Genomic DNA, 17,662 nt, shown 5'->3' with positions numbered 1-17,662 from the left:
ACTTTGTCTGTGGACGGAAAAGAAACATTCAAAATAGGACCAAGCAGACTGCAGACGTAAGTATACGAAAATGACAGGCATTAACCTGTTATATCTATGCACAAACACCAGGAGGATTAGAAACAAATGAGTTGAGTTCGTTGCTTTGGTGAACACGTTGTGACCTAAGATTATTGGCATTAGTGAAACCTGGTTCTCAGAGTTAGATATGTGAATGTATAATATTTTTAGGAAGGACAGAAGAAATAGGAAAGGAGGGAGGAGAACTATTTATGCTATCGGATGATTTGTGTCCAGTTGGAACAGAAACTAATGGAAGTAATAATAGTATTAATAACTCATGAAACAGTGAGTTTGAGTGCATCTGGTGTGGATGGAGGTTAACAGGAAATATATGGTGGGGGTGTTGTGCAGACTTGGAAGTCCAGTTGCTGTGGATAAAGAAATTCATCTCCCAATCCCTGACTGGTACTAAACAAGTAATCATTATTGTTGACTTAAATAGGCCGAACACTGATCGGGTAGCAGACAAAATCTCATGCTAACAATGAAGGAGAATTTATGGAGTTGTTGCGAGACAACTTTCTCAAACAGCATGTGAAATAAGCAATTCGAGGCCTAAAAGTGATAGATCTGATCATGGCGTCAAAAGAGATCTCATTTAAGAATGTAAGAATGCGATTGTTTTCCACCACAGTGATCCAAAAAGTAGCTGAGCATATGGATTTTCCAAATAGGACAGATTACAAACTGAACTATAAAGATGAAAAGTATGACAAACTCTGGAGAATACTGTGTTCAGTTCCATGGTATCAAGGAATGGGAATGTTATCAGCTGTGCTTACAAAATGTATCAGAATGTCTCCCTAGAGTTCGAAAAACAAAAGGGGTGAAAGTAAAATGATGTACTACTTTATTAAGCGAGAGCTACATAAGAAGAGGGTTTGAAGAAATGTCACAAGAATAAGGGAGAGAGAGAGAGAAGTTATGGAATATATATATATATATATATAGAAAGTATTTTACCTTGGATATATTAAATGTTAAAGATACCAAGCTATTTTAAACCTGGTTTTACTCCATTTCTCAAGTAAGCAAACAGACAAATAAGTGAAGTTTGCGCCTGCACGTAATGCAAGTCTAGATGACCCTGTAGGTAGTGCAAGACCAAGATAACTCATGGTAAAAGTAGAATAAGCTTTGATCACTAATCTTAATATTTACCCATAATGCAAAGCACATCTCCTGGAGGAGATGTATGATGCTTTGTATTAAAGACAAGGGGCCACTACCCAGACCGGTTTCGACCTTTATTGAGGTCTCATCAGTGGGAGCCAGGCTAGAAATATCAAGATTTTAGTAATACAGAGCTTATAAGTATTTTACCAGAACAGGTTACCATATGGTGTTTTAACCTTATTAAAATAACCTTATTTTACCATGAGTTATCTTGGTCTTGCACTACCTGCAGGGCCAGCTACACTTGCATTACGTGCAGGCGCAAACTTGACTTATTTGTCTATTTGCTTACTTGGGAAATGGAGTAAAACCAGGTTTAAAATAGCTTGGTATCTTTAACATTTAATATACCCAAGGTAAAATACTTTCTACATTTATATCACCTCCTGAGATTTTTATTTAATAAGGTTAAAACACCTTATGGTAACTTGTTCTGGTAAAATACTTATAAGCTCTGTATTACTAAAATCTTGATATTTCTAGCCTGTCTCCCACTGATGAGACCTCAATAAAGATCGAAACCAGTGTCTGGGTAGTGGCCCCTTGCCTTTAATACAAAGCATCATACATCTCCACCAGGAGATGTGCTTTGTATTATGGGTAAATATTAAGATTAGTGATCAGAGCTTATTCTACTTTTACCATGAGTTATCTTGGTCTTGCACTACCTGCAGGGTCAGCTAGACTTGCATTACGTGCAGGCGCAAACTTGACTTATTTGTCTGTTTGCTTACTTGGGAAATGGAGTAAAACCAGGTTTAAAATAGCTTGGTATATTTAACACACACACACACACACACACACACACATATATATATGTGTGTGTGTATATATATATAAATTTATATATATATATATATATATATATATATCATCATCATCATCATCATCATCATACGTATCAAGGATTTAGGTCTAGTATGGCCTGTTCCGGCCTTAGAAGTCATCGTTGAATCGTTTAAGAGGACGTCCTGGTTTTCTTTTTTCTAATAACTTGTACTGTAAGGCTTGTTTTGGTAATCTTTCTGTTTTCATTCTTTGAACGTGTTCCATCCATTTATGTTTATATTGTTTAATTTTTTCAATTACTGGTTCTTGGTTTAATTCTTTCATAATATCTTCGTTTCTTTTGTGATCAAATAGGGTATACTTTGCAGTTTTTCTCATAAACTTCATTTCTGCTGTTGTTAATCTTTGTTTGTCTTTTTGTTTTATTGTCCAGATTTCGCTTCCATACATTAAGACCGGTAGGGCTAATGTATTGTATACTTTTAGCCTGGTTTGTTTTTGAACTAGGTTTGGCTTAAATATAGAGTTAATTACTCCTGTTATTTTTAAATATTTTGCAATTTTTATGTTTATATCTTTTTCATTTTCATAAGTGATCATACATCGTAGGTAGTTAAATGAATTCACCTAGCAAGAAGATCTTGTTATCTAATACTATTTTAGTTCTTGCTGGATCTTGTCCTTTAAAGGCCATAGATTTTGATTTTTCCGTTGATATTATCATACCATAATTTTTGGATATCTCATTTAGATTTAAAATAGCTTTCTGTAAGTTATCTTCAGAATTTGTAATTATTATTTGGTCGTCTGCAAAGAGGAGAGTGTTTAAGTTAACTGTAGGTGAAAGTTTAATTCCTTGATGTAAATTTTTACTCCATTTTATTATTATTTCATTTAAGTAGATATTAAAAAGAGTTGCTGAGAGGGGACATCCCTGTCGGACCCCTTGGTTTATCTCTTTTGTATATGATAGCTCATGATTTAATCTTATTTGTATTTGATTATTTTCATATATACTTGTGACAGCTTTTAGGATATTATTTGGTATTTGTCTTTCTTTTAATATGTTAAATAATATGTTTCTTTTAACTTCGTCAAATGTTTTTTCAAAGTCAATAAATGCGATATGTGTTTCTAAATTATATTCTCTTCTTTTCTCTATTATTAATTTTAGGAAGAAGGCTGGGTCTATACATGATCGTCCTTTTCTAAATCCATTTTGTACCTCTAGAATAAAGTTTTGGAATATTTCATTAGTTTTTTATTTAAGATTCTGCTATATATTTTGTAACATGAATTTAGTATACTCATACCTCTATAGTTTTTAGGGTCATGTCTATTACCTTTCTTAAAGATAGGAATCACAATTGCTTTTTTCCATTCTATTGGGAGGATACCAGTTGAGTAAATTTTATTTAAAAATAATAGGAGTCTTCCTTTGAATCTTGTTCCTGAGTATTTATATAGTTCTGAACCTAGTTTATATTCTCCAGGTGATTTTCCGTTTCTTGTTTCTTTCAGGCTGATTTCTAATTCTTCTTCAGTTATTTCCTTCTCATTTTCGTTAATTGTTTGCCAGTTGTCTTTTTTAAAATATTTGTCTGTCCACAGTTCTGTGTAGTAATTTAGAAATTCTTCTAATTTCAATTCAGTGTTTAATTTTATGTTTTCTTTGGTATCTGCATTTAGGTGTTTCAAAATCTTATATACATTGGGTCTTATTTTATATAAATCATGTTCTAAATTAGAAACAAATTTATTCCATGATTCTCTATGTCTTTTTCTGACTTCTCTTTTAGCTATGGCTCTTATTCTTTTATATTCTATTTCATCTTCTAATCTTTTACTGCTTAACCATTTGTGATAGGCTTCTTTTTTCTTTTTGATTATTTCTTTGATTGCATCATCCCAGATCTTCAGTTTTTTCTTTTATTAAATTTTTTGGTCTTTTCTAAGCTTTCATTTGCTGCTGCATTTAGTATCGTTTTTATATTAAGCCATTCTATTTCTATTTCTTCATTTTGTTTTATTTTATCTAGATACTGGTTAATTCTTTGTTCATATAGCCATTGTACATTTGTGTCATTCAATAGTCTAGTTTTATAAACAAATGTTTCAATTTTTCTTTCTGTTCTTGTTACTTGTAGCCATTTAGGTGGTAATCTTAATTTTATTTTAACAAGGAAGTGGTCACTGCTTATTTCATATCCTCTGTGAACTCTAACATGAAAATTTTGATGTCTTTTCATTTAATATGAAGTAATCTAATATCGATTTCCATCCTCTTGCTGCCCAAGTATATTTATGTATGTCTTTATGTTTATAGAAGGAATTCATTATTTTTAGGTTATTATAAACTACAAAGTCAATCAATTTTTTACCATTTCTATTTAGAGTGTGTTCTCCATGTATTCCTATATTATTATTAATTTTTGTGTTTCCAATTCTTGCATTTAAGTCTCCTGCTAAAATTACGTAATCATTTTTATTTATTTTATTATATATGTTTTGTAGCTGATTATAAAAATCGATATTATCCTGTTCTCTTCCTTCTTCTGGGGCATATAAACCAATTATTGTTAAATAGCCTCTATCTATTTTTATTCTAGCTTCTATTATTCTTTCATTCCATAATTTATAATGTTTTAACTGTTTTGAAAGGGAGTTATGAATCCAATCATGACTCCTGTTTGTGCTCTTTGATCTCTGTCGACTCCACTGTATATCACATTAAAATTTTCAGTTCTCATAGTTCCTTTTAATTTCTTTTTTGTTTCAGTGATTACTGCTATTTTAAAATTTCTTTCATTTAATAACTGGTCTAATTCTATTTCTTTATATGCTATTCCTCTTACATTCCAGTTTGCTATGTGTATTATATTTTGTCGTTTCCATTTTCGTTTTCCCTTTTCCATTCCAGGGTCGTTTCCCATAGATTCAATCCGATTTTCTTTTTCTGTCAGCTTACAAGTATGGTTATGTTCTCCATGTCAGCGGACTAGCCTGACGATGGAATAGTTCAGTGGTAAGGCTGCTACCTTAAGGCTTCTGAACTCGCCTTCTTCCGAATTTAAACCCCTAGGAGGAATAGGGTATATTGAAGGGGAAAGGGTAGATTATAGAAGAAATATAGTAAGGTTTATAGAGAGGGCATAGTTGTAAGGCCAGAAATGAAAAGATCCCATGGCCATCGAGTACTCTAATAGCACAAGGGTCATAAAGTAAGAAGAGTTGGCTGATAAGGCCTTATAGGAAAGATTAAAGTAAGTGGGTCTTCCTCAAAGTAGAAGAAGGAGAGGATAGATCCAGCTAGGGGTCCATGGGAGTGCCGCTTCCCTTACAATCAAGATGATTGCCCCTTATGGCACTGTTGGTCCACGAGTCCTTATTCAGTATTTTCGGACCACCCCACCATATATATATATATATACACACACACACACATGGTGGGCTCCTCTATATATATAATTTTTTAACTTTTTTCTTTTATTATTCTTTTATGATAATAAAAGATTATAAATAAAATATAATAAAATTTTATGTGGCGTTTGCATTCCACGGCGCTTGGTCGCAAGAAGGAAGATTTGGTTTCGATTCTAGTTGGCGACTAGAGGAAATTTTTCTAAGCCTTTTTTCGACCGGTTCCCGAGTTAGTCGATCTCTGGCACGGGCAAGCGGGTTTTTCCTCCCGGAAACTCGGGTTTTTCATCCCGTAAACTCAAGAAAATCGACCGTAGAACCCACATTATTTCAGACATTAAATATATTGTGTTAGGGTTAGGGACCACGAGATGGCGGCACATTTGAGCCGTCTCTCTTCACTGTGTACCGCTTAATTAATGATAGCCTTGGGCCATCTATCTCTGATTGGTACCAGTAGAGATTTAAGTGCCCATTCAGTCTCCAAAAGTTAGATAGGGCTAAATGGCCTCGCCTACTCCCCGTATACGAGAATAAAAAGGCATTAGCTGATTTTTTTTTTTAAATAATTCTTCTATCTTTTCTGTCCTGAGCATTTTATATTTCATAACTTCTCTTCTCTTAAAGCATAGGGCAGAAGAGTTACAAGAATTGTACTGAATGCACAGTTCTTGTAACTAAGTCAGAATATGAAAAAATGAACTGTGCAAGCTAAAGCACGGTTACTATGTTCGGTTCCATCAGTTACCGAATGAGAATGTTATCAGCTGTGCATGTTAAGCATCGTAAAATACTTAAATAATGTCATCCGAATGAGTCCCTAGAGTTCGAAAAACAAATAGAATGCAAGTAAAATGGATGTGCAACCTTATTCAGCAAGCAATCCATAAGAAGACGATATGAGGAAATATTTTGAGAATGAGGGAGAGAGAAGTTATGAAATATAAAATGCGCAGGACAGAAAAGTTAAAAGAATTATACTGAATGCGGTCTGAATATGAAAAGAAATTAGCTGTGCAGATTAAAGCATTGTTTCCGAAACTTTCCATACCTGCCTATTCCCTTTTAGAACTTTAGTAACACTGGCAAACCTCTCTTGAGCCAAGGCAATTTTGGAAAAGTTATAATATTTCATTCACACACACATTTGCATTCAGTGCTGCCCCATGGGTAAGAGGCACCTTTATTCAAAGTTATATTTCAGCGATCCCATAAAATAGAATTTGCAAATTAAAATGAAATTTTAAATGAAATGGTGCCTTTCCTGATCAGGCGACTTTGTGCAGGGCACAACTTGCACACCCGTAGGGGTTCTGTTTGAATTATAAAAAAATTACAAACAGGCCTGTCTAGACCTGAGAAAGTGGATTTTGCATCCATAGTGATAGACTTCAAGAAGAAAGCCGATCACAGTTCGAATGTACACTATTTACCAATAACCGTTAGGTCACCCCTGTTATTTAAAGTTATGGAGGATTCCAGGTTTGTTAATAACATAAAAACCCGCGTACAGACAGTAGAAAGCAGTATTTCATCATAGCAGTTGAATATAGGTGGTATGGCAATATGACGTAAACTCAGTGACTTCGAGAGAGGTGTCATCGTGAGCAGTCATATTGGTGGCATGGCCATTCGGGCTATTGTTACTCAACTGGAGCATCCAAAATCAATGATTGGCGATGTCATCAACAGATAACACTCCTGCATGATTAGTGCATGAAAATAACCAGGACGGCCACCGAAAATCACTGGCAGGGACTTGATGGTGTTAAAACGGGTGGCACGCAAAAACCGGCTACAATCACCAAGAACCATCCGTGATGAGTTCCAGAGCGCCAGTGACACCATGGTAAACTCTACTATTGTGCGAAAAGAACTCAATTTACTGGGTTTCCAAGGAAGAGCAGTGGCACACAAACCAACATTACAACAACAAACAAGGCAGCTCGTCTTGGCCTTGTTTGTTGTTGTAATGTTGGCTGTAATGTTGTTGTGTTGTAATGTTGTAATGTGCAAAGAGCGTGTGAACTGGACAATTGACCAGTGGAAACGGTACTCTGGTGCGATGAATCAAGGTTCACCTCTTTCTAGTCTGATGCCAAGTGTGCTTGTGGAGGCATCCTAGTGAACGCTTGTTATAACAGCATGTTGTACCCAGACTAAGGTTTCGTGGTGGAGGAGTAATGATGTGGGGGTGCATTTAGCTGGTTTGGAGTTGGACCACTGGTCATCCGTGGTTCCATGATGGCAGCTCAGTACCTTGATATTCTTGATAATCTGGTGCTGGCTACACCGTGGAATTTTTATCGAACAGCCCATGTTACTATCAAGACAAGAATGCCCCATGCCACAAAACTGCAGCTGTTATGGAATGGTATGAAGAGCTGAATGTTAAACGACTGCCATGACCTGTGCAAAGTCGTGACTTCAACCCCATCAAATACCTCTGAGTAGAATTGGAGCGGTGAATGAGGTCCAGAGCAGCACGTCCTTGATCTGCCGCTGAATGCAGTGCTGCTATTATGGAGGAATGGAGACAAATTCCACCTGATGTCTGCCGCACATTGGTGGAAAGCCTTCCTGAAAGGGTATAGGAGCTGACCAAGGCCAAAGGTAGATATACCCAATATTAGGCTTCGCCTGCTAGTATTAATTGTAAATTGCTAAAGCATCCTGACAAGTATTAGTAGATAGTGCAGCTGCTGAATAGAGTATCTTTTTCTAATACTTTCTTCTACCGATTCCGGAGATAGTCGACCTGAGTCAAGCCATTTTTTCCTTCTGGAAACTAGGGTTTATGGCCTCTTGAAATCAAGAAATTCGAAGGTAGAATTCTCGATATTTCAGACAATAATGTACTCGTTAAGGTTAGGGACTGCTGTCCCTTATTTCGCCAGGTGCCGTTTACAATTAGTCATCATCTTGAGCCAGCTGTCTCTGATTAGCTACCAGTGGAGATTGAACTAGCACAGCACAATAATCGGTTTCAGCACTGCCTAGTATACTAGTAGTTTATCGTTTTGAATAATTTCTCTCTTGTTCCATATATTCACTTGATTTCCTACCTTATCATCATCATCATCATCATCATCATCATCATGCATATCAAGGATTTAGGACTAGCATGGCCTGTTCCGGCCTTAGAAGTCATCGTTGAATCGTTTAAGAGGACGTCCTGGTTTTCTTTTTCCTAATGGCTTGTATTTTAAGGCTTGTTTATCAACTTTGCTAATTCAGTTGTCTATTTCCCTATTTAATTTGCCACCTTGACTAAAAATTGTGCCTAAATAACTGAAATGGTTTACTTGTTCCGCAGATTCTTTATTCAGGATCCAGTTGATGCTTTAAGGTGGTTCTGCCTATTTCATTGCTTTATCATTTTATGGATGATTATCATGCCAGATTTATTACAGCAGTCATTTAATTTAGTGACAGATTACTGTAGATTTGTATACTTGATTTATTTGGCAGTATTACGTCATCTGCTTAAAATAAAGTGCTAAGATTTACATCCCGAATTTTGATATCAGGTCTAATACCACTTTCCTTCAAAACGTGATCTACATAGATGATGAATAACTGTGGGAATAATGATTGCAGTTACCTCAACCTGATTTAACGTCAGACCATCTTCGTAACTACCATAATTTCTAACTGCTGAACTTAGAGTTCAAATATAAACTATGGATTGTCTGATATAATGATCCAATTACTCCATATAACTGTAGTATTGTGAACAACTTTTCTCTTGGCACCTTTTCATACTCTTTTTCCAGAAGTACAAAACTTATCAACAGATCTTCGTTATATTCCCATCACACTTCAACTATTTGTCTGAAATATAATTCTGTCAACCTCTGTTTGGCCTGAACTCAATTTATTTTTCTCTTTGTTTCCCCTACCACACTTTCTCTGAACGTTCTGTGAAGTATGCTGGCATATATCTTACCAGAAACACTCAGTAGAGAAATTACTTTGCAATTCTCACATTTTTTTAGTAGTGAACACTACAAGAACTTTACTCCAGTCATTTGGGATTCGATTCTCTGACCAGACTTTCTGAATTATGACGTATATAGCCACGGTAAAACTTTTATACCTTCATATTAGAATTCGAATAAAATAAATATAAATCAACTAACGCCTTTTATTGCCTTATAGGGAGTAGGCAAGGCCTTTATACCCTATCTAGGTTTTGGAGACTGAGTGGGAAGTTCAAATTCCACCGGTAGCCAATCAGAGATAGCTGGCCCGTGTCTATCACTAATTATAGCAGCCACCGATGAAGAGGCTGGAAAACAAGTGCTGCCATCTCTTGGTACCTAACCCTAACAAGATATGTCCCTGTCTCAAATAATGTGAGTACTACGGTCGATTTCTTGAGTTTACGGGAAGAAAAACCCGAGTTTTCGGGAGGAAAAACCCACTTACCCTTGCCAGAGATCGACTAAATCGGGAACCGGTCGAAGAAAGGTTTAGAAAAAGTTCCTCCAGTCTACGACTAGACTTGAACTTAAGTCAAACTTCGAGCGACCAAGTGTAGAGGACGCAAGTGCCACTTCCACTGAGCTACAGGTCTTGAATACACAGAAAAACTACGTTTCCACTTTTTTTGGGTTTTGACGACTTTTCTAGTTCAATTATTGATATATTATCCTGACTGCATTCCACTTAATTGTTTATACAACCATGCTGTCTGCTTGTTTCATTCAGCAATTGATACACTTTTTTCCGATCCTTGACTGACTCTTCAACTTCCTGATTCCAGTATGGAGGTCTAAATTTTCTATTCTTGCAGACTGCATGATTGACAGGGTGTAGCATAGAGGCAGCCTGCCTCACAGCACCGCTTAATAAGGGCGCTCATTCAGCCATATTGCTGTAGGCTCCATATTACCTTAACAAGATATTTTACAAATATACGGAATTTAGTTTAGTTTATGTGCTTATTATATTGTAATAATAAAAAAAATTATAGTCATACATACTAAAACTAAACATTTTAGAACTGACTTAAAGTGTGATATGCATAACCACGGGATATACGTGAAAGATCATCAGGGGGTACATTGCAATTTTTGACTATACATCATTAACACATGGAATCATTATTCAAAAAAAATACTTAATTTAAACGTTAATTATTTTAATTAATTTAAACTCCTACTCAAATTGCGTGTTGTTATCACCCCGAAGTGAATGTCGGGGAGATAGTAACTCGCTCCCTGCAGTAAATTGCACGCCCTCTGCAACAGTTACTACACTGCAGATGCAAGAAAAACAAGTACTTTTATTATGTCACTGAATAAGGTACAGAGACATTTGCAGGCTGTGTAATATATTTCTCAACAAATAGTGCAATTAGAGACAATTGGGGTAAAAACGCACTAACACTAGCAACTATATCGATAGAGGTGGACATAGTCAAAAAAAAAAAATCAGCTAACGCCTTTTTATTCCCGTATACGGGGAGTAGGCGAGGCCATTTAGCCCTATCTAACTTTTGGAGACTGAGTGGGCAGTTCAATCTCCACTGGTACCAATCAGAGATAGATGGCCCAAGGCTATCACTAATTAAGCGGTACTCAGTGAAGAGAGACGGCTCAAACATGCCGCCATCTCGTGGTCCCTAACCCTAACACAATATATTTAATGTCTGAAATAATGTGGGTTCTACGGTCGATTTTCTTGAGTTTACGGGATGAAAAACCCGCTTGCCCGTGCCAGAGATCGACTAACTCGGGAACAAGTCGAAAAAAAGGCTTAGAAAAATTTCCTCTAGTCGCCGACTAGACTCGAAACCAAGTCTTCCTTCGTGCAGCCAAGCGCCGTGGTTGGCAAACGCCACATCCACTGAGCTACACAGGTTTATAATTTAAATTTAGAATAGCTTATAAACAGTTTTATTCTGCGATATCCCAGTAGAGCAAACATTTAATTAATATCATTATGTAATTATTTTGCATTAATGTTTCTCTTGTAATAAAAACAAAATAGCAATTGGAGATTTTCTTATATTTTTGTCTTATAATCAATCAGGGACGATATTTAATTATTTGGCTCAGGATGGGATCTAAACTGGCGACGACACTTCAGACAACCAAATGCAGGCTGAATTAAGTCATATCTTCTTCAGGGTTTGTCACTGAATTTCCATGACGAGGTTCTTATTTTCAAGCTCTTTCATTTTTTCCTGAATAATGTCTGTATAATTGTGTCTGCAGTTCACCTGTGACAGCTGCTCAATTTGATTTGTTTTAAAACTTTCAGTATGATATTTAATATTATCCTGATAAAAGCTAAATGATGGTCACTTCCAATTTGAAATCATTTCTATGATGTTGTGTCTTGAACAAGTGAAAAAACATCGCTACAGTCAGTGAGATTTCTTATTTCTTGCATCTTCCCTCCATGTGAATTTGTGCACATCTTTATGTTGGAAGATGACGTCAGTAATAACTAGTACATGTCATAAACAGAAATCCAACAAGTACTTACCACAATTATTAGCGTTGTTCTTTCCTCCAAATTTTCCAAAAACATTTCTATATATCTGGTAATGATTTCTACTCTGCTTTTAACATCTCGAAGAAGAACCAGCTTTTCATTTTTCGTGTGTCAGCTGGCTTCTCTAATCCCTTGAAAAATTCCTTCACTTCTTCCTTAGTAGAACTTTCTGTGGGACCATAGGCACAAACAAGTCATGTTGTCTAATTCTCCATTCTGATATTTGCCAACATCGCTCCTTCATATTGCCGGCCAGTCAAGAAAATTGCCATGATTGGTATTACCTGAATATACCATCATCTACAGCTGCTCACAAAAATCTCACCTATTTTTGTATTATGTGTTTTGGTAATGCTTATCATGTCTTGGTACTTATCCAATTCTTTTGCTGGTTTCACTTTTCCGTTGATGCTTCTTATGTTGATGGTGCCAATCTTGAACTCTGATGATGTTGAGTTGGGATTTGTTATAGTAGCTGTTAGCTATTTGCCTTGATTCCCTGACGAAAACAATGGATGTCTCTGGCGACGTCCCCAGTTGGCATAAAATTCTCAGCCTGGCTAAGAATAAAATTCTAAGCCTGTGCCTAAGCCTGGCTCTAGGCTTAGGCACAAGGGGCACCAGCCAGGCACAATGGCTTTGGCGCGCCAACATCGTAAAAAAAAAAGTCATCATCATCATGCATATATTCAGGCCTAGCATGGCCTGTTCCGGTCTTAGAAGTCATCGTTGAATCGTTTAAGAGGACGTTAAAAAAAGTAATAGTATTAACACTTTCATTGCCAAGCTGAAAATTGGAATTTCGTGTGGTGGCCAAATTTTTTAAATTTTTTTATTTAGTTAGCGACGTCCACGCGATAACGCGTGATCGGCCGTTTGGTGAGAGCTCGCATCGCGCGATATCGCGTGATTGGCAATGAACATGTTAAAGAGGACCAGAGAGTCGAAGCGTTAGTGGTACGATCAGTGCCTCCGAAATGCTCTATATGCACTTTTTGACAATAACTATAATCTGCTTTTAACAATAAAGAATTTTATTATGCCTGTCTTGTCTTATAATGCATTGATAAAATGGCCTAGGGGCGCCACATACGCTCGAGCCGGCTGTTCCTTCCTACAGTATTTTGGCAGATACTCATTAACGAGTGCGCCTATGAGGAATGGATATTAGGTTGGTTCAAAACCACCTAATAAGTCGGTCTGTCTCATCTGAGAGGTTAGTGTACACATTTCTTAAAAAGTAACGTCGACATCTCCTCTTAGTTAATCAGCTTTGACCCTTAAGTACCCATTATATATTTTATTTATATATAAAATATATAAATAAATCCGCTAACGCGTTTTATTCCCTGAAGGGTATAGGCAAGGGACTAATCCCCCAGCTAACTTTCTGAAGACTGGTTTGCAGGCAAGTGAATGTCAAACTGCCGAAAAAAATCTTTCAGAAAGAAGTTGTAGTGCACGATATCTAGTAGCTGACTACTAGATATCGTGGTATCTATTAGTCTACGAGGGTGGTCTGAAAAGTTCTAGGTCTAACAATGAAAAAAACGAATTTATAATTTCAAAATTATTTTTATTTTTCAATATAATCTTCCTTAAGAATAATATATTTATTCCTGCGATGCTCCAGCGCCTATATCCTGTCCCTGTAGTGGTTCTCATTAAGATATGTGCTTATGCTAAGAAGTGTGCGTATGCTGATTGTAAAGTTTCCTAAAATTGAGAGATCACGATTTAAGTGATCTCTCATTTTTAGGAAATTTTTTGCACTCTACGACGCTTGACCGCATGACAAAAGACTTTGGTTCGAATCTAGTCGGTGACTAGAGGAACATTTTCTAAGCCCTTTCTCGATCGGTTCCCAAGTTAGTCGATCTCTGGAACGGGCAAGCGGCTTTTTTCTCCCGGAAACTATGGTTTTTCGTTCGTAAACTCAAGACATTAAAAATATTGTGTTAGGGTTAGGGACCACGAGATGGCGGCACTTGCTAGCTCCCTTCTTCACTGTGTACCGATTATTTAGTGATAGCCTTGGGCCAGCTATTTCTGATTCACTACCAGTGGAGATGGAACTGCCCACTCAGTCTCCAAAAGTTAGATAGGGCTAAAACTGCCTCGCCTATGCGGGTACAAAAATGCGTTAAAAGATTTTTTTTTTTTTTTTTTGATATGTGACTTCCATCACAAAAAGTTGCAGACCTGTAATACATTAGTGAAATCTTTTCTTAAAAAAATCCTTTCACTTCTCTTAATCCCTAAATAGAGTTTGCAAGACTTTTCTTTTAGTGTTACACGGTGATCAGCATTCATTTAAAAATTTTATAGAATTTATAACCGTGTTAAAAAACTTTTTTATTTTCCCGACGTTTCGTCCTTCATATCAAGATCATCATCTGGAGCATACATAAATATACAAGATAAGCTGAGTTACGTTATTAACTGTAAGCTAGAGAAACAATGATTTGATCACATGTTATTCTACTGAGTGACCTCTAGTGAAAAAAAAATTATAAATTCCATCAAGCTAAATTCTATTTATGATGACAGGATTAAACATTCTTTCTTACATATGGTTTTCTTTGAGAAACAATGATGTCCTATTTTTAGTATTACAATTGTTATTTAAGATACTGGATTTTCTACAGTCCTGTTTATAGTTGTTGTTAGTGAGGAAGGTTCCGTGGGTCGAATATATGCCTTCCATATATTTGGGATTTTTAGACCATCGTTATTGTTCAGATTGGGGTGGTTGATAATGATCTCACAGGCTCCCTTAAATTTCCGTTCATACCATGTTTTAGTGCAATGTAGACAGCTAGCTTTTCCAGACAATTCTGTGTAAGGTATTCAGGGCATGATCCGAAAGCCAGCTTCACCATAATTATTATATTTAATATATTGTTTATGTTTTTTTTGTCTGATAGGAATTGTGCGTCCTGTTTCTCCTATATATGGTATGTTGCAAGTACAATAAATACGGTATACTCCAGGGTGGGCTAGTGGGGGGAATGGGTCTTTGGATGAATTGAGTAAGCTTTTTAATTTTGCGGGAGGTTTAAAGGTGGCTTTGAGGTTCTATTTTTGTTTTACTCTGTTTATTTTGTCTGATGTTCCTTTAATGTATGGAATGGTTATAGTTTTACTGTAGTCTGTTTTGGCTTTGTTTTTTATTGAGGTTTTGTAGAGAATTTTGTTAATAGTGTTTTGGCTGTATCCGTTTTTTTTTTTAAAGAATTGCTGATAATTTCAAATTCGTTTCTCAGTGCCTGTTCACTGGAACAGATCGTCTAAGCCCTGTTTTTTAGAGTGTTGATGACACCTAGTTTTTGTGTCAGGTGGTGGTAGGAGGTTATGTGTATTTATTGTCCGTATGTGTCGGTTTCTGGTAAACAGTGAAGGAAAGATTGCCAGAGGGAAGACGTGTGTGACAAGTGTATCTAGAAACGGAAGTGTGTTATGTTTATCAATCTCAATTGTAAACTGTGTACGTTTGTGTTGTTTGTTTAGGTGGCTAAGGAATGTGTCTAATGTCTGGCGGCCATGGGACCAGATCGCGAAAACATCGTCAATGTATCTAAGCCAGACTTTGGGTTTTAGAGGGGAGGAACCTAAAGCAAGTTGCTCAAAATGTTCCACGTAAAAGTTAGCAATAGGGGGGGGATAATGGCGAACGCATGGCTGTGCCTTCTTTTTGTAGGTAGAAAGCGTTTTGCCATACAAAATAACCAGAATGTAATACATGCAAAAAGAGCGCCGTGATATATTGAGGGAATTTGTTCTGTAGGAGAAGGATTGTGTCATTGATTGGGACATTCATAAAGAGGGCAGAGACGTCAAAACTGACCAATAAATCATCTTTTTCTAATGTAATGTCTTTGATGATATTTATGAAGTGTGGTGTGTTTTTGATATAGGAGGGGGAATGACCTACCAACTCCTTGAGTGTTGCCGCTAATTTTTTGGCTAAGTGATACGTCGGGCTATCAATTCCTTCAACTATAGGTCTTAGCGGTGTGTTTTCTATGTGAATTTTCGGTAGCCCGTAAATTCTTGGGGAACGCGCGTAGTGCGGAAATAGTTTTTTGACCGTATCTTCGGACCATGTGATAATTGACTTAAGTAGTTTCTCTGTTTTGTGTTTTATTCTGTTGGTTGGGTTGTGGTTAACTAATTGCTATGTGTTATTGTCAGAGACCAGAAGATTAATTTTTTCTACATAAGTGGTATGATTTAAAATAACGGTGGTATTTCTTTTATCGGCTATGGTCATTACTAAGTTCGGATTTGTTTTAAGTGATTTTATCGTTGTTAATTCATGTTTAGTTATGTTGCTTGTTATTGTTTTGTTATGATTTAAAATGTTGGCAGTTTCTAAACGTATTTTGTCTGCTATGTTATTTGGGATGAATCTTAGGCCTCTTTCAATATTACAAATAAATTCAAGTTTGTTTATTCATTTCGGTGCTATAGCAAAATTTGTACTTGCAACATACCATATACCGGAGAAACAGGACACACAATTCCTTAAAAATAATAATTATGGTGAAGCTGGCTTTCGGATCATGCCCTGAATACCTTACACAGAATTGTCTGGAAAAGCACTAGCTGTCTACATTGCACTAAAACATGGTATAAACGGAAATTTAAGGGAGCCTGTGAGATCGTTATCAACCACCCCAATCTGAACAATAACGATGGTCTAAAAATCCCAAATATATGGAAGGCATATATTCGACCCACGGAACCTTCCTCACTAACAACAACTATAAACAGGACTGTAGAAAATCCAGTATCTTAAATAACAATTGTAATACTAAAAATAGGACATCATTGTTTCTCAAAGAAAACCATATGTAAGAAAGAATGTTTAATCCTGTCATCATAAATAGAATTTAGCTTGATGGAATTTATAATTTTTTTTTCACTAGAGGTCACTCAGTAGAATAACATGTGATCAAATCATTGTTTCTCTAGCTTACAGTTAATAACGTAACTCAGCTTATCTTGTATATTTATGTATGCTCCAGATGATGATCTTGATATGAAGAACGAAACGTCGGGAAAATAAAAAAAATTTTTAACAGGGTTGTAAATTACAAAAAAAAATTTAAATGAAGAGCATGCAAGGCCATTTTAAGCCTAATCTTTTGATGGATGTTAGGCAGCCAAACTCAGTGCTTACCCAATCATTTACAACTACCATCTAGGGTTTCCTAACCTAATCTACTGAAATAGTGAGTTTCTTTTTTTCTTTTTTTATGTCCATTTTCTTTAGTTGTAGGATTTAAAATCGAAGTTTCTAGAGGGGAAGGAAAACTCAGAGATCGATGAACACGGAATCAGTAGAATAGATCTTTCTTTGAACAGCCTAGTGCTATGGATGTTTAGCTGTTTTATCCCCATCTAAACATCTAAACATCATTTCCACAAGACTATAGAGGCCTTAATTTTTTTTTCATACTTTTATGAAATATTAGATACTATCAACCTTCTTTCATCCTCCAAACAGGTTATGTGTAATACGGATGGATCGTTAAACACCAGTATGATCAGGGCCGGACCTACCATACAAGCGACCCAAACTTTGCTTGGGGCGACAAAATATTGAGTGGCTCAGATTGATTGATTCGAAAATATTTGGAAAATTCCGATGTGTTGGCAGCTGAGAAAAATCAGCAAAAATATTCAGCTCGTAAGGGGGTGA

The sequence above is a fragment of the Typopeltis vanoorti genome, chromosome 13, assembly GCF_054136105.1.
Source record: "Typopeltis vanoorti isolate ZY-2024b chromosome 13, IOZ_Tvanoo_1.0, whole genome shotgun sequence".
NCBI classification, from domain to species: Eukaryota; Metazoa; Arthropoda; class Arachnida; order Uropygi; family Thelyphonidae; genus Typopeltis; species Typopeltis vanoorti.
This window is presented reverse-complemented; position numbering follows the sequence as displayed.